The sequence below is a fragment of the Sciurus vulgaris genome (genome assembly GCF_902686455.1).
Source record: "Sciurus vulgaris genome assembly, chromosome: 8".
Taxonomy (NCBI): domain Eukaryota; kingdom Metazoa; phylum Chordata; class Mammalia; order Rodentia; family Sciuridae; genus Sciurus; species Sciurus vulgaris.
In genome coordinates, this window is record NC_136468.1 from 116,704,830 (window position 1) to 116,722,338 (window position 17,509).

A 17,509-nucleotide genomic window follows, 5' to 3' on the forward strand; every position below is an offset into this window, starting at 1 on the left:
AATAGAGCAAGCAATTATGAAATTCATCTGGAAGAATAAGAAACCCAGAATAGCTAAAGCAATCCTTAGCAGGAAGAGTGAAACAGGGGGTATTGCAATACCAGATCTTCAACTCTACTACAAAGCAATAGTAACAAAAACAGCATGGTATTGGTATCAAAATAGAAAGGTAGATCAATGGTACAGAATAGAGGACACGGACACAAACCCAAATAAATACAATTTTCTCATACTAGACAAAGGGGCCAAAATATGCAATGGAGAAAAGATAGCCTCTTCAACAAATGGTGCTTGGGAGAATTGGAAATCCATATGCAACATAATGAAACTAAACCTATATCTCTCACCATGCACGAAACTAAACTCAAAATGGATTAAGGACCTCGGAATCAGACCAGAGACCCTGCAGATTATAGAAGAAAAAGTAGGTCCAAATCTTCACCTTGTTGGTCTAGGATCAGACTCCTTAACAGGACTCCCATAGCACAAGAAATAAAAGCTAGAATCAACCACTGGGATAGATTCAAACTAAAAAGGTTTCTCTCAGCAAAGGAAACTATCAGCAATGCGAAGAAAGAGCCTACAGAGTGGGAGAATATCTTTGCCAATCATACTTCAGATAGAGCACTAATCTCCAGAATCTATAAAGAACTCAAAAAACTCTACTCTAAGAATTCAAATAATCCAGTCGATAAATGGGCTAAAGAAATGAATAGACACTTCACAGAAGAAGATCTACAAGCAATCAACAAACATATGGAAAAATGCTCAACATCTCTAGTAATAAGAGAAATGCAAATCAAAACCACCCTAAGATTCCATCTCACCCCAATTAGAATGGCGATTATCAAGAATACGAGCAACAACAGGTGTTGGCGAGGATGTGGGGAGAAAGGTACACTCATACATTGCTGGTGGGGCTGCAAATTAGTGCAGCCACTCTGGAAAGCAGTGTGGAGATTCCTTAGAAAACTTGGAATGGACCCTCCATTTGACCCCAGCTATCCCACTCCTTGGCCTATACCCAAAGGACTTAAAATCAGCATACTACAGAGATACAGCCACATCAATGTTCATAGCTGCTCAATTCACAATAGCCAGACTGTGGAACCAACCTAGATGCCCTTCAATTGATGAGTGGATAAAGAAACTGTGGTATATATATACAATGGAATATTACTCAGCCATAAAGAATGATAAAATTATGGCATTTGCAGGCAAATGGATGAAATTGGAGAATATCATGCTAAGTGAGATAAGCCAATCTCAAAAAGCCAAAGGACAAATGATATCGTTAATAAGTGGAGGTTGACACATAATGCGGGGGAGGGAAGGGTTAGTGTTAGGGTTAGAGTTAGGGTTAGGGAGGGGGGCAAGTATGGAGGAAGGAAGTACTGTATAGATGGTAAAGAGGGGTGGGAGGGGTAGGGGGAAGGAAAAAATAACAGAATGAATCAAACAACATTACTCTATGTAAATTTATGATTACACAAATGGTAAAAAAAAAAAAAAAAGAAACAAAATGAAAAGGGTTGGAGATGTAGCTCAGTGGTAGAGTGCCCCTAGGTTCAATTTCCAAGTACCAAAAATAAATAAATAAATAAAAATAACATTCATGAAGTAAACATTGTAGTTCAGATTAATCATCTGGTCCCTACGCATCTTGGTTTCCCAGGATGTTATAGCAAATAGATTGTTTTCCCTTAGTTTTAAAAAAAAAAATCCAATAGTTCTGCAGCTCCTTGGGACTTTATAAATATTCCTTTGTTTTTAACTAACAACAACAAAATGTTTTTAATATCTAAAAACTGGAAGACCAGATCATTTCTCTCTCTCAATCTCTCTCCCTCTCTCTCTCTTTCTCTCTCTCTCTCTCTCTCTCTCTCTCTCTCTCTCTCTCTCTCTCTCTCGCTCTCGCTCTCGCTCTTCCTCTTTCTTCCTCTCTATTTTTTTCCCGGGGGTGTGAGTACTAGGGATTGAACCCAGGGGCACTTAACCCTGGGTGACACTGAGCCAAATTCTCAGGCCCTTTTAATTTCTTTTTTTTTTTTTTTTTTTTTTTTTTTTTTTTTTGCGGTGCTGGGGATTGAACCCAGAGCCTTGTGCTTGCGAGGCAAGCACTCTACCAACTGAACTATATCCCCAGCCCCTTAATTTTTAAACTTGTTTTTTTGAGACAGGGTCTCACTAAGTTGATAAGGATCTTGCTAAATTGCTGAGGCTAACCTGAATCTTGCAATCCTTGTGCCTTGGTCTCCCACGTTGCTGAGATTATTGGTGTGTGACACCATGCCCAGCACATCTGTCCCTTGAGCACAGCTTTGGCTGGAGTTTTATGAGAGGCTAAGCATATGTAGCCCTAAGCATATGTAGATGCTGATTTTAAGTGGCCAATGCACAAATCTTGTTGGAGGAGGGTTCTGCCCAAGACACCAACTGGATACCACCTGGGAAGGGCCTAAGCCCCACAGAGGGTTGTCAGCATTCTGGATACCACAGGGACTCCAAGCAGAGAAAGGTCTGGCATGGTACAGGATAGCTTCATAGAGCGGGTAAATGTTGAGCTGCGTTTTAAGGGAAGGTCAGGGCGTGGATACTTAAAAAAGAATCAGGCAGGAAGAGCATTTCCTACTAGGAGAAACAGAGTCACAACTGACTTGGAGTTACAAGAATAGAGGAGATTTTTGTTACAGAAAATGTACCAGTGTAGTATGATTTCCAGATAGATCTGGAAAAGTTTCAGGACAAATTATGAATTAAAGGTTTATAAACACTTATAAAATCATGACCCTTAAGAGTCAAGCACAGGTTCACCAAGAGCTAGTTACTTCCTGTTTTTTTCATAAGATTACTAGGCTGGTAAATTAGAAGATGTAGAGAGGATTCTTGCTGGAATTTGGTCTTTTCTAATGTAAAGTTTCTCTGAACCTATGGGAGAGTAGAATGGAAGGCTTGGGGTTCTATTATGCTCTTATTTCAGCAGGGCATCTGACATAGGCTGCAGTACTCTTGATAAAACTATCATAAACATCCATCCCCAAAGAGCTGGTGATTGCGCAGGAGTAGGAGAGAGGACAGCCCCAATGTTGACAGGGCTCTACATTTGGCCCATTTCTTTTTTCCATCTTCATTCCTGTTTACCAATAACATAAGGAAACACACAACATATATATCTATCAGAGTTTCAGATGATATAAAACTGGAAGGATCAATAAAACATATTCATTGACATAAAAAAAAAAAATCTTGCAGCCAGGTATGGTGGCACACACTCATAATCCCAGCAGCTCAGGAGGCTGAGGCAGGAGGATCGCAAGTTCAAAGTCAGCCTCAGCAACTTAGCGAGGTCCTAAGCAACTTGCAAGACTCTGCCTCTAAATAAAATATAAAGAAAAGGGCTAGGGAGGTGGCTCAGTGGTTAAGTGCCCCTGCGTTCAATCCCCAGTTCAAAAAAACTTGCTTATTTTAGCAGGAAATGCCACCTTCCAGAAACTTGCCAAAAATAATGAACTCAAAGGGGAAGTGGAGAGGTACTCCTCTTTCAACTATGTTCTCTAGGCTTTCTAGAAAAGGTGGAATATAGCCAGGCATGGTAGCATAGGTCAGTGATCCCAGCTACTTGGGAGACTGAGACAGGAGGATCTTGAGTTCAAGGCTAACCTGGGCAACACAGTCAGACACCATTAAGAGAGAAAGAAAAGAGGGAGGAGGTGGTGGAATTAAGGGAAAAAGAGAAAAAAAGGCAGGCAGGCTACAGGGAATTGTTTCTTAGGCCACATACATGTGAAGCTACGAAAAAGGTGATATTATAGGCATGGAAGGAATGGGCACTGTTCAAAAAGGAACATCCTGCAACCATGGCAAAACTGGAAGTCTACAGTGTGACCCAGCATGCTTTTGGCATAGTAGTAAACAACTTAAGGGCAAGTTTCTTGCCAAGAGGATTAATGTGTGTATTAAGCACTCTAAGAAACACATGGAAGAAAAATGATCAAAGAAAGAAGGAAGCCAGAAAGACACCTGGGTTCAACTGAAGCACCCACCTGCTACACCCAGAAAACACACTGTGAGAACAAATGGAAAGAAGCCTGAGCTGTGAGACCCTCGTCCTATGAATTTGTGACATAATCAGTACAAAACAAACAACCAAAAAAGACCTCTGGACTGTCAAAAATGCTTTTAAAAGATCTTTCTGGACTAGAATGATAGGTAAAAACAAGCAGATGTCATATAGTAGGTAAAAATATAAAATACTGTACCAAGGGACAAGCTCTTGAAATCATTTGGAGAGACCTATTTTTATAACAGTTGAAACAGTGAAAAGAGACTAAAAGCTTTTAATTGCCCACTATGTGACCCAGCAGTGTGATGAGCTTGGCAAAAAAGATGGTGTTTGATAAACAAATCTTGTCCTCATAGTCTTTAATTCAACCAAGCTTTATTTAGCTCCTAACATGTCTCAGGCACTGGCTGGGGCAATGAATACACTGAATAATGAGACATGAGTTCTTGCCTTCACACGGCCTGCAGCTTAATGAGGGAGAGAGACAGGCACAGGAAGTAAACAAACACATAAAATCATGTTTTGACAGGGGCCTAGAGGGACAAATGAAGGTGAGAAAGAGAGGGATAAGGGCTCCATTTTTCACAAGGTGGTCAGGACAGGCCTCTCAGAGACCATCTGAAGACAAAGGAGAATTAGAGAGGCAGGACTTGCCAAGGGACAAAAAGTACATTGGCTCTGAGTCTAGAAGGAGCTTGATGTGTTCTCCAACTGAAAGACCAGCAAGACTGACTGACCCCTACTGTGGCCACCAATGTCCATTCTTCCAGTTTTCCTCAGTGATGGGGTTCTGACACAGGGCCACTGCATGTCACAGCCTCCCTTGCAGTGAACTAGGACCATGGGCCAGAGTTCTATCACTTGTGATGTGTGTTAACATCACAATTGGAATGCTAACAAGCTGTCTGTTTGGGGAGCTGGGCCCTTCAGAGGTGAGAAAACCCTCTCTTCACACTCTTTCCTTTTGTAACTGGCTGCATTTCAGACATGGCAGCAACCCAGCTTGGACAAGAATACCCCATGGAAAAGCAGAATTCACCTGGAAGGGGCCTGGGTTGCAGAATGACTGCAGCAAACAGGATCCCTTCTAACCTGGGTCACTCACCTGGGACAGATCTTGCAAGAGAGAAAAAGCATTCTATATTCTTTAAGCCACTGAATTACTGATACATTTCTTACCTAATCTAACTGCTATAGAAACAAAAGAGATTCAAGTGCCTCCAGCCAGTCCACAGGTAGAATACTGCATTTAGTTCAGAAGGTCCCTCGTTTTTTAGGAGTTGTTTGAGGGGGCGGTGACAAGGGATGCGGACATGTGAAAATCAATGAAAATGTGTTAAAAGTGGTTATTTAGTCTGAAAAAGAGGTTTCTCTGGAGTGGCATAATAACTGCCTTCAAATGAAGAAATGAAGTTGAATTGAGATAGTCAGTGACACTTTTGATGTTTGGCATTTTTGATGGATAGATACTGCTTCAGTGAAGGGAAGCGTTTTCTAACAATGTGGGATGCCAGGGGAAAGACCAGATTGCTTTGGGTTCCAGAAGCTTCTCCCTGCCATTACCTCCAAACAAAGACTGGTTACCCACTGAGGAGACATTGTAAGGGTGATTCTAGCATCCTTGTGAAGATCCCAGTGACTTCTAGGATTTGGGGTAGAATGTAGTAAATAATGCAGTTTGAGACCAGGTCATAATGGGAACTGAATGTCAGTTTGAATTGAATCTGGAGTTAAGGGAAATCTTGAAGTTTTCTGAGCAGAGTAGCAACATGCTCAAAGCAATCTCCTAGGCCAATGGAAGGAGAAAATTGTCCTGATTTTTACATCCCATGTTTGTCATTTCGTCCTTATACTCCCTGAACCAGTAGTGATTGAAGGAAAGCCAAGAGTAAAGAATATTGATATTCTTTCATTTTTGAGACAATCAAAAACTGTTTATGGGCTTGTATTTTGTTTTTTAGATTTATCTTCCAAGATGAATGATCCTTTCATTCCAAGGAACTCAAAGTACTTTACACCCTAACCTCATTTATGTTTGCCACATATCTGAACTGCTGTATCAGGGGCAAGATGGTCAAACCTCATCTCTCAGATAAGGAGAAAGGCTCAAAAAGAGGGGAAGTGAGTCGTTCAAGGTCACAGTGAGTCAATGGCAGGGCAGGATCCTTGACTGAGGTCTCCCAACCCACACTGCCCCAAGCCCATGCCAAGGGTGCCCTCAACTAGGCATGTCTCCCACATACCAGAAAAAATAACCTGAATAAATATTTTTTCCAGAGTTGGGAATTAACCCACACATTTAAGGTTTGATCAGCTTCACTTTGCAGATGAGGAAAGTGAGTGTCAGCAAAGGCCTATCTGACTTGAACCCAGTCCCTGGTGTTCCTGGCACTAGATCTTATCTTCCTATTTACCCATAAAATGGTAGACTCAGGAACATCCCACATGATGGCCTGGAATCATGTAGGCCCTCGCCGTGAGCTCCACTGTCTGAAAATACAAAGGCTCATACTGTATTGGCTTTGGCCACCAGAGAGAGAGAACATTCTGCAGTCCTTGAAAACATACAGCTGAGGGGGGCAGGGGGAAGTGTGTGGAGCCTTGTACTTACAAAGTCAAAAGGGAAAACATGTGTTTTCCATTTGTCTTAGGATGGGAAAGAAAAACTTTTCCTTTCACTTAATCTTGGTTCAAACAAACAGAGAGCCTGCCCTTTTTGTAAACTCACCGAATGTCAAATATTGTTCACTAGTGTGGCATCGACTTACTAAGCCACTGGAGAGCCACTTTCCTCACGTAATCCCCTTGGCTAGAAGGCTCTTCAGCCTGAAGAGGGGCGACTAAATGAATACACATTTCCTCTGATGAATTGGACAAGAGTCAGCCCGTGGAGTCAGGTTTCCAAATCTATAACCTCTGATTTCAGCCAGAGGCCCGAGGCAACACGGTCTCAGTCATGACTCAGGATTTTGTGAGTGAAAGCAAGCACGTCAAGTGATGTAAGAAAATTTCCCCAATCCACTGGCCTCCTCCTCCCTGGGGAATTCAGCAGAAGAGCACTGGGTGTGTGGGGGGTGGGAGGGCATCGTGTCCCTGGGTGCCCAGTTGCCTGGCACACCTATCAACCATTGCAGTGCCCAGGGTCAGCGCTTGACAAAGGAAGTACTCAGTGACAATTACTTTCCTGTTGGCCCAGAGCTCAGATAATTGCACTGCAATGTGTGTGAGAACCTCATAAACTAAACCAAGAAACAGAGGGGCCAGGTCTGGACTAAAGGGAAGTGTCAGTGGGGGTGGTAGGGCGGGTTAGTGATGCAAGGCTGCCTTTGAAGTCACTTTGTTTGTGAAAAGTCTGCTGCGCTCCCTTCAGGAAACTCCACTGGAATGAGGTCTCTGTGCATGAGGGGTTTAAGGCTATTGTCTTTGGCTCTGATTTTCACCTCAAGCTTTAGCTAGGACATGTATAAATCCCATAACAACAGCCTGACATGAAATTGCTCACCCTCTCATTGCATCAGGGGACTTTTACTCAGGCGGACTTTGAATGCCTCATTGTTTAATAAGACAGGAAGTTTACTCTCAATGTAAATGAGGAATCTTTTTTTTTTTTTTTTCTCCCTTACCTCCTTGGAAGATCCACAGAGGCCTGCCTTGTTATCCCCAGTCTAACTCCTTGTCTAGCAACTTCCAGGAGAGCAGATGCAGCTAGCAGTAGCTGCCTGGTTTCTTCCTCAGCTTAGGGGTTTTCTTAGGACCCAAGCTTTAGGCAGACTTTCTCCTGAAGGTGGCTCTAGGCGATGTGTTAAGACAGGGCAAATTTGGATCTTATGACAAAGGCTGACTTTTCTGTTTCCAAGTTCTTACTTCTGATCTGGACTGAGGTCTCCTTGTTACATACACACAGGGAAATCTCATGATGCCTTTAGCCCCCTGCCCCCCATCACACACACACTTGGGATATATCTCATGGTGATTGGCGCTCATTTGGAGTATCAGCTAGGACTCTGAAGTCAAATGACAGACTAACAGATATTGCCAAGAAGATGCCTAATGCAGAACCGCAACCCTACCCTCCATTAGAGCAAATCTCTGAGAAGAATAAAATTTTCTAGGAAACAAATTTATGGGCTCCTTCATCTCACTTCATATCCTGAGACAAACTCTTACACTTACAAAGGTACAAATATAACCCTGTCACCCTCTCGCTGATGCCCCAGCCAAGAAAGTGACTGAGGGAGATCCTCAAAGAGAAAGAAGTTCATAGATAAAATCACTTTGAGTCAAAGGAAACCAGATAAAGACGATGAAGAGGGAAATGACAAAGACACTGACTTTGTGGAATGAGGTTTTAATTTGGTATGTATCTCCAGATTCTTTTTTCCCTACATATCTGAAAAGAAATCAATAATGTGTGGGTATGGGTTTGGGGGGGGGGGTTAAGAAAGAAAAAAGTTGGAAACTTTTCATAAGAACAAGGAATCTAAGGTTGAATTACCATTACAATTGTCCTCATGTTTCCAAGAGTCATTCATCGTGGGACCTGACAGCAGAGGTGCTAAAGATCTATTTGTTTAAAAATTGCAATATTGACCAGAGTTTCGTATGTGTGCATGTGCGTATACACACGTACATATGTGTGAATTTTCATTTGCACCAACTCAGGTACCATTAAGCAAGAACTAGGTGGCATAGCTCTGCTCTCAGACCTTTGAATCATTTTCAGAGGGTTTTTTCCTATAACCTAGGAACACCTGAGTGCCCAGGTGTCTCCCTCCAAGATTGTGATTTAATTGAGCTGGCCTGGGATCTGGGGACAGAGTATTTTTAAAGCTCCTCAGGTCATTCTAATGTGGCCCCAGAGTCCCTGTCCACTAGTCGAGTGGACAGTCCCCTAATGCGGCCTCTCTCTATTGGCCCACAAAATGGGGCCACACGTGCCGGATACTTTTCTTGACTCAGGCACTGCTGTTCCTCTCATCTCCCTGGTCCCATCCCTGGTTTCACTCCACACTTCACCCACCAGGGATCTGGCCTCTGTGACTATACCATGGCAAGAAAATTCTTTCAAGTATAACAATTTCAGATGGTCATTAATACTCAATATGTCACAGTATTTGTAACGAATCCCATCATTCTCATCCCATCTTATCTAATATGATAAGAAAAACCAAGCGTTGTTCAGTGGCACATGTCCACTCAACTGGACCTTTCCTCAGTGAATCTGTGTCCCAGCCTCCTAAGGGGCCAGCGCAATTCATCTGTGGAAGTCACAAATAACTAAGTGTCATGAATCTTCAGGAAACTCTGGGACCTGGCACAGGGCTTGACACATTTTAGGTGGTCAGCAAACTTCTGGTGAAATTCAGAATATTACTCTATGAACTCAGGGTGCTTCCCCAACATAGTGTGGTTCTAGAAATTCAAATGACTGAACCAAGGAAGAGTTGAACTGGTGATTACCAAAACCCTTTCAGAGAAGGCAGCAAGGGGCCTAACTAATCAAGAAATGCAGGGGTGATCAGCACCTATCTCCCCACTTCTCCTTCTTCCCATCCCTCAGGAACAGCATTTTCTATCATTGCAGATGTAGGACTCAGGGACTTCCTTTCCACCAAGAAAGAAATTTAATTGGTGGAGTTATAAACCAGGGCCCTTCTGGGTGGGGATGATGCTGTATGTTATAGCTTATAAACAGTAAACAAGGGAATTTTTCTTCAGTCTGTATAAACACCCAAGTGACCCAGATTCTCAGCATGCCCCATCCCACCTCACTGGATGGAGGTGATAGATATGGAACCAGCATTTGTTAGTTTGTGGTGTTATATTGTATTACACTCATAGTATTTTTTTAATTTGTTCTTTTCAGTTATACATGACAGTAGAATCTATTTGGATATATTACTTATAGTATTTTTGTTACTATTTTCTAATATCTGGTAGGACTAGCCCCTCCCAAACCCACTACTCCTCTTTTTTAGAACTGTCTTTGTCATTTTCAATCACTCATCAAATATGATATTTTTAAATCAATGAATTCTGCTGGGGTTTTGGTTGAAATTATAAGGTCAGCAAATTAATTTGAGGCTGAAGAAAATTACTAAATATAATTTTCTATTTAACAATACCCATTTTATTCAAATCTCTTAAAATTTCCAGATAACATTGTGTGATACTATCAAGAGCCCACACAGGCTTGTTGCTAAGCAATTTATGACCTTGGGTGCTACTGTAAATATTGTGATTATGGTTCTTAGTAGCATATATGTGCAGACTAATGCCCTAGCCTTGTTTATCTTATGTTTACCTTTTATTCAGTCATTTTTCTAAATCCTTGTATTAACTCCAGTAGTTTTTAGCTGCTTCCTTTACATTTTTCAAGGGTATCGCCACATGATTGTGAAAATTTTTCATGTTTGTTGATGACCAAGTCAAGGGCTGTCAGTGGTCCAATATATTGGTGTTCTAAGGTTGCTATTACACAGGACCACAAACTAGGTGATTTAAACAGCAGAAATGTATTCTCTCACAGTTCCAAAGGCCAGAAGTCCAAACTGAGGTACCAGCAGAGTTGATTCCCTCTGGAGGCCTGGAGGGAAGATCTGTCCCATGCCTCTCTCTTAGCTTTCAGTAATTTCTGGTAATGGTTGGTGATTCTCAGCTTGTAGATACATCACTCCAGTCTCTACCTCTGTCTTCACATTCTTTTTCCTCATGTGCCTGTGTCCCCCAAATCTCTCTTTCCTCATAAGAATATCAGTCCTTGGTTCTAGGTTTCATCCTAATCCACTGTGACCTCATTTTGACTTGATTACATCTACCTTTTTTCAAAAAAGGTCACATTCACCAGTACTGTGGAAGGTTAGGATTTCAACATCTATTTTGCGGGGACACAGTCTCACAACATCCAGTGTTCCTGTCTCTGACCAGGCTACATCTAGAATTTTGGAACCACATTTCAAGATGTGTAATGAGAAAATTTCTTGTGTCCTGATGAAGGGGACCACACAATGAAGAATCTTGCAGTCACAAATATGAGAAATGATTATGGAAACTGTATTCACCTTGGCTCTAGGTCTTTAGAAGAATGTAATTGTCTGCCTTCTCAGAGTTACAGGGCTTTCCTGGTATACCTAATAAGTATTGTTCCAGGGTAAGCATTCAGAGGAAAGAATTTGGCTCAACATAAGTTTGGCCCAAAGAGCCAAAGGATCTTTGGAGTACATCTACCAAGGACTTGTACTTGCAACAATAGTGAGTTACCTCATCCTTCGCTCATCTGACAAAAATGTTTGAGACCTAGGATATGCCAGGCAGCAGGCCCCAAGTCAGATGGGGCAATACCAGGCTTAACTGAGAGACTCATGCCTTGCCCTCAGGAAGCCTGCAGTTTAGTGGACCCTTAAGGAATCCGGGTAGGCTGACAGGATATGTGTGTTGAGGTGTTTCAGAATTAAGGCACCATGGTCTTTAAAATCTTTGAGAGAAAAAAAAAATTGTAGAAGAATGCAGAACCCCATCTTGTAGAGTCACAAAGCCATTAGCATATTTAATATCTGAGAACTCCTATCAAAAAAAAAATCCTTGCGAGGCAATTTATAAATCAAGCAGGGGATTAGGGGCATGAGTAGGTGGGTGGAATGAATTTTTTAAAACCCAAATTTTAATGAACATGGGGCTTTCTTTGGCAGGATACATGCAAAATAGCAGACTTCCTCACACCATCACACAATTCCTACCCTCAGAGGAGAATTTTTATCTGCCCAAGTCTCAGATTCCACTCTCCTGCTTCCAATTACAGTGTTCTCAGCCTTACCCCACCCACCCTGAGTAACAAATGCTCAACAAACAAACAGCCCAGACCCACAATGGCTGCTGGGGCCAGAGCCACCTCAGTGAAGAAACCGAATCCCTCTCCCAGATCTCAGCAGACAAAATAGCCCAAGCCATAGGTGTTTCCCCTTCTGCCTAGGACACCCAGCCAGGGAAAGCAAAGCGAGAAAGCGCTAAATCAAGTATTTTCAGCAGAACCAGGCCCTGGGGTGGAAGGGAGAGGCCTCCACTCTCAGCGGCTGCTCCCCCTTGATGAGCCAAAACAGAGTTGGTGCCAGGAAAGTTAATCTGCCTTGAGTACAGCAGAGCCGCTCCCAAGGTGCACAGGGAGCCCTGGGCCCAGGGCACGACTAGCCCAGGAAGCTTGGCTTGACGTGGCGTGGGAGGCCAAGGCAAACTTCATCCTTGAGGCCCAGGTGAATGCCAGCCAAGCCTCCAGGACAAGGAAGCCCATGTGCTTGAATGCTGCCCTATGGCCTGTGAAAAGATAAACATGTTTTAAAAGATCTGCCGTTGGTGTGGGAAGATGCCTGGTACTCCCCACCTCTCCCTCTTCCCCACATGTGGGCACACTCCTCACCCAGGGTGGCGCACACCAGACGCATGCAATCCACCCTTACATCTGCACACATTATGCTCCTACACGTTAGTGTGCACAACCAGCACACATCCTCATGCATAGGTGCACCTTCACATACACACATGTATAAACACAGATGTATATGCACACATTCCCTTACAATACAACGCCCTCACACATGCACATAAACTCTGACACATATCCTCACACACAAATCCATACACAAACATATACCCTTACACATGGATGTACATTCATCCTCTTTCACACACATACATTTTTTTTTCTTTTCTGCAGTGCTGGGGAATCAAACCAGGGTCTTGAATATTCTAGGCAAGTGTCCTAACCACTGAACTACATTGCCAGCCCTTGCACATCCCTTCTCTCTGATGCTTCTTCCAGAACTAATTTTGCTCTCTCCTCCATGACAAGGGAAGACCAATAATAACATCTTATTGGGTCAGGTTTCAGTTCAGAGTTCCTGGGCTGGCACCCAGATGAGCAAAGGCCCAGACCCCAGGGCCATGCACAGGTCACAGAGTAATGCTTCAGCAGTCATCTGTCATGGAGAGAGCCAGGCTCGAGTTGGACCAATATGGTTCTCACAGTAGCTCAGTGACCCTGGACCAATTATATAACCTCTCTGGGTCTCAGATTTTCATTTAGAAAAGGAAGCTAAAAGCATCCACCTCATGGGGTTGGGAAGACCAAGATGAGATAGATGCAGTAGCCAACCACAGTAGGTGTTCAGCAAAGAACTTGTTCCATTTTGCTGCCTTGGATCACCAGAATTCCCCAGGTTGCTGTTTTCCAGGGACTCAAGTATGTTGGGGATGGGAACTAATGAAATTCAAGTGCAAATACTAAGGACATTCATATTGTTGCTGCTCCTGTGCACATTGTATAAGGCATTCAGCTGTCCCAACTCTCCCTTTGTGAAATCTGACCACCCAAGACATTCCCAGGGATCTTTTGAGAAAGGAGCTACGTTTGGGCAACTTCAAAGGTAATGGGAAAGATGAAGGTTTTCATGTACAATCCTACAGTGGCCAGTTGGGGAAAGCAGAGGAAAGAGAAGAAACTATGGGGAAAGAGATCCAAACAGACAGAACCTGAAAGAGTTCCCGGGGCTGCTGCCTGAAACATCTGGAACTGTACTAATAGGCATGAAGGGAAAGAGAAGCCGCCAAGCCTGCTCTTGGCAGGAGCCCTGAGAGATGCCTGAGGGGACTGAAGCAGACAATGGGATTTTTCCCAAGTTATTGCAACTTCCTTCTGGAGCTGGTGTGGTGTGGCGACTGAAACACGGAAGTGTGCCCTGAATTCTCTTCCCACCAGTGGCCTCTGGGCCTCAGTTTCTCTGTCTGTAGGTAGAGAGTTCAGCAAAAATGAACCGGCCCATATCTTTGAGAATAAGATAAAAATACAATTTTGTGAGTGCCTGACACTGTGCCGAATTCTGCATAAGCATCATCTCACTTAACCCTTAAGACAACTCTGGAGGTGGCAATTATACCCATTTCAACTGCTCAGAGAGCCCTGCCTGAAGTCGTGGAGCTGGCAAGAAGGAGGAATGGGGATCTGGGTAGGGTGAGAATCTGAACCCAGGACCATTTGCTTCATCCCTAGCGCTGTGAATCTGCTCTACTCTCCTGCTTCACCCCCGCCACCGGGGGAGTCAGGATGCTGTTGTGACCTGGTGGGCTGCCAGAAATTGCTGTCTGCATGACCTCAGTCAGCCTCCTCCTTTCACAGCCGGGGACAGTCAGAACCAGTGACTGGCCCAGGGTCATGTTGTGTCCTTTCCTCATTCCCGGACTTCAGGCTCCCTGACGATCCCAGGACAGAGCTGGGGAAAACTTCTGGGACATTCCCTCGGGAAAACAGCTGGAAGGCGGGGCCAAGTTGGGGGCTTTTGTGACCCAGTGACGAAAGGATTATTTCCCCCTTTTGAGAAACACTTTGGCATCAGAGGAGTTTTGGGGGAGGTGAGAAGGACTTGGCAAGGATCTGATTATAAGCCATCTGGAGGCCAGTGTGAGCACCAGAAAAGCTGCAGCCCTTTCTGTTTGGTCCTGTTCCTTGAAGGTGGCCACAGCCCTCTGTGTATGGGAGGCTCAGCCACTGCTCCACTCCAGCCTGATGGAGAAACTCAGAGAGAAATTCTACCCCAAATCCCCAAACGGGGACATTCCCGCCATGTGAGTTGGCAGCCTTTCGTCCTGTGGGACCAAGCAAGGAATGATCACACACACTTCCTCACCCGGAAGTGAGTCTCCCATCATTGCATCAAAAGGGTGACATCCCAACAGAGGTCACCATTGCTAAGCAACTCCCTGGCCAGGGAATGCGCTTAGCATTTGCATTTTCTTGCTTCATCCTGGCCATGATGCTACTGTGTAGGAGCCATTTACACTGGAGGACCTCTGGGACCCAGAGGATTTTAGCAAGGCGATGAATGATGATGGTGGAGCCTGATCCGAGGACCTGACATACGAGCTCAGGCCTCTACCTGTGACACCGTGATGTACCTGTTGCCAATTCCAGGCACCTCGCAAGACACCGGAGCATCATTTAAGCAGAAGTGGTTCACTTCCTGGCTCTCACCCTGTCCTACTTTCCCTTTTGAATTGGGGACCTCAACAGGGACAGAGCCCCAGGAGGTCCCACCCACACCCTCCAGTAGCCTTGTTCACCCATGGATGAGTCAGCTGGAATTTTCGGACATCCTGGGCTCAGTGGCTATGGTACCAGGAGCTGTCAGGAGGTAGGAATGCTGGGAGTTCATTCCATCCTACCTGCCCTCCCCCAACACCCCCGCCCCCTCCCACCCAGTCTGCAAAAAAGTTTGGAAGGTGAATCTCACAACGTTGGTCAAGAGTTTGGGACGACAGGTGCATTCGAAGATGAGGACAAAGACTGATTCTTTCCTCAGAGCAGCAGGCAGTTTCTCATCCCGCCCACACATGTCCGCATTCCAGGCTCAGATCCTTTCAACCCTGGGCTCTGTGTAGGGCAAGAAACCACTGATTAGGAAGCAGGAGGGGAAACATGTCCCAGGTTCTTAAAGCACAGTTAAAGAGTTGACCTCTTTAGCCAGCTCCGACTTAGCCTTGCAACTCTGCAATCTTGAAACACAACTTTGACTGTGTCACCCCTCAAATGCATTTAGACACCCCACATAGATTTTTCCAGCACCTTCTATGTGCAGGACACGGGTCAGAGTGGTAAAGAGCATCGTGGTATTCCTTTCCTTAGGAGGCTTTCCTTGCAGTGAAGAGCTCAGACAAGTGAGCATGTAATTACATGTGACCAGTCTGATGAGGGAACACATCAGGTCTATGATAGCATGTAGGGGAGGGGGCTTCTTTAGGATGAAATTGAATTGATTTATGTACTGCCCAAATATGTCACCTTCCCACCCACTGGTCATATGAAGTTTCCCTGCCTGCTTCCTTCTTCCTCCTATCTTCCCAGGATCGGTACCTCTCAGGCATCCAACCCTTGCCCACCCACTGGCCACCTTCTCATCTCCTTCCTGGATCATGAGCCCCTTGGGGACAGGGAGTGTGGTACTCTTGTATACCAAACCTTGCCTCATGGGATTTCTCTCTAGCACAAGTGCCCCAAGGCCCTTTATTTTGGGGAGACACAAAATAAATATTTATTTAGGGAATGAGCACCCCAGACTCTGGCTGGCTGTGGAAGGTCGTGAGGTCATGGAGCAGGGGCATCTCAGCAAAAACCACACTTAGGAAACACTCAGTGCTGGGATCCAGCTCGGACCCCATGGATTCTGGAGGTTCAGGTCACACCATGCCACGCAGGAAGAAGGGCTGAGGGTGGAGACGGTGTGAGCAGGCTGTCTGCCGGAAGCTCAGGCCCCAGATGTTGCCTTGATTACCTATCAAAATGAGCAAATGCCAGAAATCACCCAAAGCCTTGCTGACGCAGGGCACTGGAGGGAGAAACCGCTGGGTTGATTATCTTGGCTTTATCCGCCACATCTGTTTTAGCTCAGCATCTCTGCTTTTCATGTTTAAAGAGATGGCAACCAAGTTACAGAATCTCAGAGCTGGGAAAGGCCTCTGAAGCCCTCACATCTCACCTCATTCCTTTGTAGATAAGGGACGGGTGGCTCAGAGGCGGTGACTCAGCCACGGCCACACAGCTAGTGAGACTGGGTTATGGCTCTTGCCCTGCGGACCGGAACTTTTCCTGGTTTTCTAAGCTGCCTCTCAGAACACACCAAGTCATCTCCAGGTTTACCCCAATTAGGCCTCATTAAAGAGAGGAGCTGCCCAGGGCCCTCTCTCTTGCCCTTCTCTCACTGACTCACAGAAATGGGAACAGAGATAGTTTCTCTTGTCACCTAATGTTCTGTTCTATCCATGGCCCAGGTTCCCTTCCAGGGACATTTACAAGGTGTCTTCAAAGAACGCATTCACCTTCCGGTCAACCCTGAACAATAGGCCAGTTCTCAGCTGCAGAACCACAGCCCCCGTGAGTACCAGGAGTCAGAGACTGACTTTCATGACCAGTCATGCTGTCCTCGGCAAGGCCTCCCCAGGCATGCCAACTCTTTCCTGAGCCCCTCCGTTGGGTAGTCAGCCTCCACTCAGGTTAGGTGGGCACTCGGTATGGGAGGTGCTTCACATCCACTCTGGAAGGGATTGTAGTCCCTCCACCACCCCTCATCTTTCTTCTAAGAGATGTAAAAACTGAGGCTCAGAGGGGTTTAGTTACCTGCCCATGGTTACCCAGCCAGTGAGTGGCAGAGTCAAATTCTAACCCCAGTATGACTCCGGGAACCCATATCGTCCCACAGGCCCTCTCCACGTGCCTGGAAGGAGCTGGAAGCATTTCAAGATGTCCTCACATGCTCAGAAATTATTTCCCCAGTACCCGAAATCCCGTCTCAGGATTTGTCTCCTGGGGGACCCCAGCCCTGGGTGGGCAGGTATTCCTTCCTAAGGGAAAGGCTGGGAGGAGGGAATAGGGGGAGCCCCTTGACAAAGGTGTCATTATCATAGAAA